At 38.2% G+C, this 7,253-nt stretch overlaps 1 pseudogene; it reads left to right on the top strand.

Moving 5' to 3' along the window:
• The first annotated feature begins 6,908 nt into the window (after positions 1-6,908).
• On the top strand, positions 6,909-7,006 carry LOC111817678 (annotated as a pseudogene).
• The last annotated feature ends 247 nt before the right edge of the window (positions 7,007-7,253 follow it).

The raw sequence follows: 7,253 nt of genomic DNA, 5'->3' as shown, positions 1-7,253 counted from the left end.
TTGACTTATTTAGTGGGTTCCTTCTGTTCTCATTCGTGAAGTTCTGATCATTTTGGTCTCTCTCTAGAACATCTTTTAGTAATCTGTGTAGGGTTGGCTTTGTCATCATGAAATTCTTTGTTTGTTCTTTGTCATGGAAGTATTTCACTTCTCCATCGACTTGAAAGAGAGTTTTTCATGGTATAGTAGTCTGGGGTGGAATATTTTTTCATAGAGGACTTGAAGTACTCTGCTCCATGCTCTTCTTGCCTTCATGGTTGGTGAAGAGAAATCAGCCATAATTCTGATGGGTTTTCCTTTGAATGTGATCCAGTTCTTCTCTCTAGCAGCTTTCAGTATATTGTTCTTGTGCTGGATTTCTGGGATCTTGACTATTATATGTCTTGTTGTATTTCTAATTGGGTTGAAGTTATTTGGCATTCTGTATGCTTCAGTTACCTGAATGTCAGATTGTTTCCTCAAATTTGGGAAGTTTTCTGCTATTACTTCTGCCCATATTCTTTTTATATCATTTGTATTGACTCCTTCTTTCTCATTGATGTCTATTAGTGTCACATTAGCCATCTTTGCATCACCTTGCAGTTGGTGAATTACTTTTTACTTCATCTTAGTTGTTTCTTAAAGATCTTTTCTTTCCTTTGCATTAGCTGCAATAGCGTCTTCAAGATCTGATCTATCTTCACTTTCACTCAAATTGTTTTGCAAGCTTGTGATTGAAATTTTGAGTTCCTCTATATCTCTTTGACTCTGCGTCATGCAATTTATTTCTTTCCTGTGTTACTCATTCAAGTAATACATTGCTTTTCTAATCTACTCTATTATTTTATCAGTGTCTTCTTGAGTAGTTGTTAATTCTTTTACTTCCGAGTTTAATTCTGATCTGATTTCCTCTATATTTTCTGCATTTGATTCTTTATTTCAGATCATCTTAATTTAGAGATTTCTTTTTTCATTTCAGAGATTAATTCTGATCTTAATACCTCTATGCCTTTCTGCTGTTGTTTCTTTAATTCAGATGCTATTAATTCATACATTTCAGCTGTGCTGCTATCCTCTGCACTTGTTCTGGGTGAGCTCAGGATCTGAGATGTATTTTGCTCCATCTTTTTGTCATTTCGTATAGCACTGTCCACTGATCTTTGATGTAGAGCTTTGGTGCTGTTGTAACCTTAGCACCTGCTAAAATTCAGGTACTGATATACCAAGTTCTAGTTCATCCACTTGTGCCTGGCTTGGGTCTGGTTACTTTGCTCAGCTCTTTCCTGCTGTTGTCCTTGGAGGTGAGCCTGCTGTTCCCCTCTGGCAAGATGTTCTGCTCCTGGATTAGCTGTGTGGTTTTGACCCTAGTCTCACTTAAGGAACTTCAGCTGAAGAGTATCACCCCAGGCATGCATGCCAGGCCTGGGCGGGGTCTGGAGGGGCATTGGGCGTGGGCAGGAGGGCACATAACTTCTCCCACACACTCACCAGGTCTGGGCTTTAGTGGATCTGGAGGACTCCCAAGAGCATTGTGGAACTTCTCATTCACAAGGTGGGCTTTGGCCAGCTCTGAAAGGGAGGTCTGGGGAATGTGGGGAAAGGTCCCTCAGGAGGAGGGCCTGGGCTTGGTCTGGCAGGCGCAGGACAGAGCATGAACTCACTCAGCATTTTTATAAGCTTAGAAAAATATAAATGCTAGGTCTAACATTTTACATTTTAATACACAAAATAACAAGGTGATGTTCAGATACCTGACAGAGGATTATTTTGTTATTGTGGGGAAAAATCAATTGTCTTTTTGATCAAAAGCAACAATAGGAAATAATGTTAAACCAATGAAAGACATAAATTGTATTCTTTTGATGACTAGTATAATTCTCTTCTCCACAAACCAAGGCCATAATGATACCATCTATCTGAGATTATAGTTAAGATTTACTTTAATGATATATTCATTGTTAGCTTCTAATTAAAAATCATTATATATTTGAACTGGCCTATGGTCATTTGAGGGCTGGTTTCTCGTTCTATAGATACCTAAAAATGTCTGACAGAGTCATTTATTTGTAGTTTATGTGTCATTCAATCATGAGAAATGAAATTTGAAATTTTAAAACTGAATGCATTAGGTTAGAATTTTAACTTACAGGACATAAAAAACAATAGGTAAGTAATTAACAGTGGAGATCCTTAATGCATATTTTAGAGCTGGTGGGAATTTTTCTTTATTTTATTGGCATTGAATTTTTAACAACTTTTTCACCTCATTGAAAACAACAAAATATTTACGGGAGTTGTTTGGGATTATTGTCTTTGTTTTCTTCAAATCCATTCTGAATTTTAAAAAAGTAAAATTACATTGGAATGGAAAGAACAAGTTGAATACTTCTGCTGAGGCCTTGTCCCTTACTAGTCTGACAAGTGCTAGAAAAAGAGCTCTTAATTTGCTACTCAGCAGGCCAGAATTCAGAAGAGCCCACTAACACTGGCCACGCTGTGTGCTGCCTGACTCCAAATGCACCCGTCCTCCTGCCCTGCTCTGTTCACCATCAGATGCAAGTGGGCCTGTGTGAGGCTGCTGCACTTTCCAGACTTTGTGTCAAATAACTTCTTGTTGAATTTGGATTTTTAAAAAACAAAGAAACAGAATTTAAAGATTAAACAATAAAGAGGAGAAAAAAGAAAGAAGATAAGAAAAAAGGCAGAGGAAAAATATACAAGTATATATCCAGGATGGCTGAGGTAATTGTACTGAAAATCTCCATCAGTCTTTTGAAAATACTAGTTAATGTGCAAGATTTTCACCTTGGTATGCTGATAGCTGTGATCTAAACAACTACATCAAAGACAGCTTTGTGTAAGACAAAAACCATGCTTGAATACCTAATGTCTTGGTCTTCTAAATGTGTAACGTTTCTAATGTCATATCAATTAGTACTACACTCTCTTTAAAATAAACTTTTCAAAAAAGGTTTAAAAAAAAAAGGAGACAAGAACAAAACCTTATGGTTTCTTGAAAGCAAGAGGTAATAGCCAACCATATATCCAATCTTATGTAACTATACCTTCTAATCTGAGCAACAGATTTGATAATAAAATAGATAACATATCAACCATTGTTAATCAGCTATTCTTATTTTGAAAATCTGTAATATATGTACTGTTGTATGTTACCCTCTTTCTCTCTTTGTTTTTGATTTTTGTTCTTGCTTGGCTTTTACTTTTCAAAATAAAATTAAATACATTAAAGAAAAAAAAAGTAAGTAGAAGCAGAGCCCGGCGGCATCTCTGGCAATGACTGCTCGTCTTAGCCTGGACCCTTGCTGCTTGGTGTCTCAGAGACTAGTACAGGCTCCTGAGCTCTAGGTGCAGAGCTTGGCCATCGTTCCTGCAGCCTCGCAGGGACTGTTCACGTTGTGTTCTCCTTCACGTATCTCTACTGGACTTTTAGATTTTCCATCATCTCTCTAAATGGTTCTCTGAATTAAATCATGTATGTTTTCAGTGTTGAGCACCATTTCCTATTTTGGTTTAAATTAGCCAATATCATTCCTGAAATCAGAAGTGGTCCCAAGATAAAAATCTGCAGCTCAGCTCCTGCTGAATTTCTGTGAGGTGGGCTACTGCTAACCAGTGGCTTGCAGATTATGCAGATTGCTACCTGTATTTGCTTACAGTGCTGTGGCAAGTGAAAGGAAAACTATAGAAAATCAATGTGGCTTCACTTGACTATTCAGTCATGATAAGTATGTTTGCTCAGTCTTCAGGGTGAAACTTCCACTTTGCCTTTGTGCTGAAGATTGAGCAGGGTCTTTGTATTAAGCTTCAACTCCAGCCTTTTTTTCATTTTTTATTTTGAGAAGGGTTCTATTGAGCCATTAAATTGCCCTACCTGAGCTTGATCTTGCAATCTTTTTATCTCAGGCTCTCAAGGTGATTAAGGAATCTTCATTTCTTCTGCCATTTGAGCTGGCAGAGAGAAGGTTTCTGAAATACAAAAATATAAATAAAATCTCAAAGCATTAAACACTTTACTCCATGGCACAGGTGGAAAAATGAGAACTTCAAAGTTCAGTTTAAAGCATTTTTGCTTCTTGAGGTTTCAGGGAAAACCTACTTATTAATGAGCAGTAAAATCTAACTCAGGGCTAGAGTCACAAATAAAAATAAACACAATTGTACTGAGTCTGTTATATAAACTGAGGGCATTCGATTGCAAGACTTAGCATGGAGCCTGACAAATGTTAATTCCAAAATTTCTTTGAATTTATTTTTTAGTTCATTTTCTCATTTCCTAGGCAACCAGCTATATTCGTTGCAGTCCACAAAAGATGTACTCGTGTGGATTATTAAAATTAACTTAATGCCTGAATCTCTAAGGAACATACATAGTGTTAAAGTAAAAAAGGAAATGATATACTAAAGAATTTGAAACTCTTGTAATCTTTTATTATCTATGAAAGGGCAAGGGAGAAACAGTGGAGGTCCAGGCAGGCCTAGAAACACTCAGGAGGAATCTGGTTGCCTGGAAGTATAACAACCATAAATTTCTTGCATAAAATGAATAGGCTTTCTCTGGCATGCATTCCTGCCAGGATTAACTATGTTTTCTTGGGCTTAAAACAGCAGGGCTAATTAGCCATTGACTTACCTCTTCAAAGCTGTGAACCAAAATCAATATTTAAGAATTCATTACCTTAGACATTTTGTTATAGTAACTGAAAGCTGATTGACACAGAAACTTGGCACCAAGAAATAAATTAGTTTCTTTGCTTAAAAGTAAAATGACATACAGAAGGCTTTGGAACGGGCTATGGAAGGAATTTGGGGGAATATTGAGGAGCAGGTTCGCAACAGCTGAGAATAATATAAGCAGACCGTGCTCTATCCTGGTGAGATCACAGAAGACAGAACACTGGAAGAAATGCAGACAGCAAAGGCCCACCTCATGGAGTTGCAGACAGAAATGAGTTTTCTATTGAAAACTGAACTAGAATCCATTTGTACTGTACCCTGACCAAGAAATTGATGCATCTCGTGTATGCCTTCAGACTTTGTAAGAGACTGAGTTCAAAGGTGATGGACTATTTTATCTGATAAATAAAATTCATCAGCATCATCAGATAACAATTTTCTTAGTTGAGTTTAGCCACACTTACAACAAATACTAGGAGCAAACAACAGCATGAAAATACTTGAAAGATGTACACTTTGGCAAGAAAAATAATATTTGAAATGTTTAACCAATGAAATTGGAGCTTGGCATTATTAAATCAAAATCAATCACTTTGCACTGGGATGACAGGAAAGATGCCTAGAGGAAACCTCAGAAATCAGCAAGACTCCTTTGTGGCAGGTTCAAAGACATTCCAGGGCACAACCTTGGAGAAGTGAACTCAGGGTGCTGGTTCACCCAGGAGCATCCCAGCTTGAAAGGCTCTCAGGGGCTGTGGCAGCCTCGGTTCCATTGGGTGCAGGTACAGTTCTTATTGGAATCATACAATGATGCTGGGGTTTCAGACCTCTAGAATACAAGTTATATGGTCATAGGAAGCTCCACTGAGGTTTCAAAAGAAAGCCTTGGAAGTCAGGTAGTGTGTGGCAAGACTGGCATCGCTGCAGAGTCTCAATCTCTGGAAGCAGCATGTGACAAAACAATGCTGGAACAGAGAGACGGAAGCAGAATCTGCTGTGAGTTCTCAGGAAGTAAGAAGCACCAGAAACATGAAGTGCTTGATGAAGGGCAAGCTCAGGAAGTGTGCCAAGCCCACGCGGGGAGTTGCTGCGTGGTTCTGGATCGAGGGGGCTGTGTTAGTGTGGCTGTCCAGGCGTTTAGGAGTCCGCATCCAGATGCAGTGTTTCCCTCCTCAGTTCACGGAGCATTAGGATTTAGCATTTTCCCTGATGGTTTCAATCTTGCTTTGGTCTGATTACTTCTTTCTGTTCCTCTATTCCTTCTATTTGGATGGGGAATTTTACTATTGTACCTTTTATGATCATATGTTCTTTTATTTTGATAGGATCTTTCAGGTGAGTTTGCCATGAGTTCCTGAGAAGACATTTATTTCTTCTACCTTTGAGTAAAGCTGTGTCAGTGAAGACTCTTGCCGGTGCGAGAGAATGCATGTACATTGTGAAATAGGCATGAGCATTTGGGAGCCAGAGATAAAAGGGAGTATTTGGGATCTGAAATATTTTCCAAAAGCCTTTTGTAAAAGTACTGTTTCTCAGTACATGGAACTATGGGGACATGAAGCCTTTAAGATTTCAGACTTAGGAGTGGTCTTCCTGTCACTGAGGACATTCTTTTTCAGGAGATCATGGGACCCCACGCCTTCTACCTTATGGCAATTCTTGGCTTTCTCTGTCTTGTGTTCATAATGTGTTGTACAGATACAAGCTCTGAGCAACAGGATCAATTGGATGTGAACTGAAACTTTGAAACCGTGTCAAAATATACCCTTTCTCTTTATAAGTGAATAGCTATGGTATTTTATTTCAGCAATGGAAAGCTAACTAGCACAGCGTTATTAAACATATCAATGAAAATGATTGCTTTAGATGTCTTGTTTAAAGGCATCTAATTCTACTTAAAGATAAGTTGCACTGCAGGGCTGGGGCGATAGCTCAGCGGTCTAAATGCCTTCCTGGAAAGCATAAGGTTCAATCCCTGATACCACAAGACGTGCTGCCACGTCAGCCAACAAATCCAGGTGAGGCGCGTTATCGCAGTGCTTGGGAGCTACGACAGGAGGAACTTTATGAGCCTGAGCTGCTTATTTATTTAAATAAGTAAAGGAAAAGGATTTTTAAACAGTAAATAACAAATAAATTGGACTACAATGTAAATAAAATACGTAAATGAATCTTCAATAGCACACAACACTTTTATCAAACTTTTCTTTCTCTCAGTAAAGAGTTTATGGTTCTTGCTTTGGAAGCACAGATACTAAAATCAGAATGATACAGAAAAGACTAGCCCCTGCACAAAGACGACATGCAAGTTCAGGAAGCATTCCATATTTTTTAAAATTATAATTTAAAAAAGAAGTTTATGAAAGATCCGGTGAATCCCTCACATATGAACACATTCTTCTATTTCTGTGTTTGTAAAATAAGTTTGGTACTTTGAAGCAATGATGTGTGAAATTACAGGAATGCAAATAAGGCAAATTCACTGATGGATCTTTCAGCAGAAGCATTTAAGATGGGAAAGCCAAGTTCATATGTACTTCTTCCCTCAGAGGCAAATCGCTGCCTCACACCTGCAAGAA

This window comes from Octodon degus, unplaced genomic scaffold (assembly GCF_000260255.1).
Source record: "Octodon degus isolate 3935 unplaced genomic scaffold, OctDeg1.0 scaffold00066, whole genome shotgun sequence".
Classification (NCBI taxonomy): Eukaryota; Metazoa; Chordata; class Mammalia; order Rodentia; family Octodontidae; genus Octodon; species Octodon degus.
This window is presented reverse-complemented; position numbering and strand designations above follow the sequence as displayed.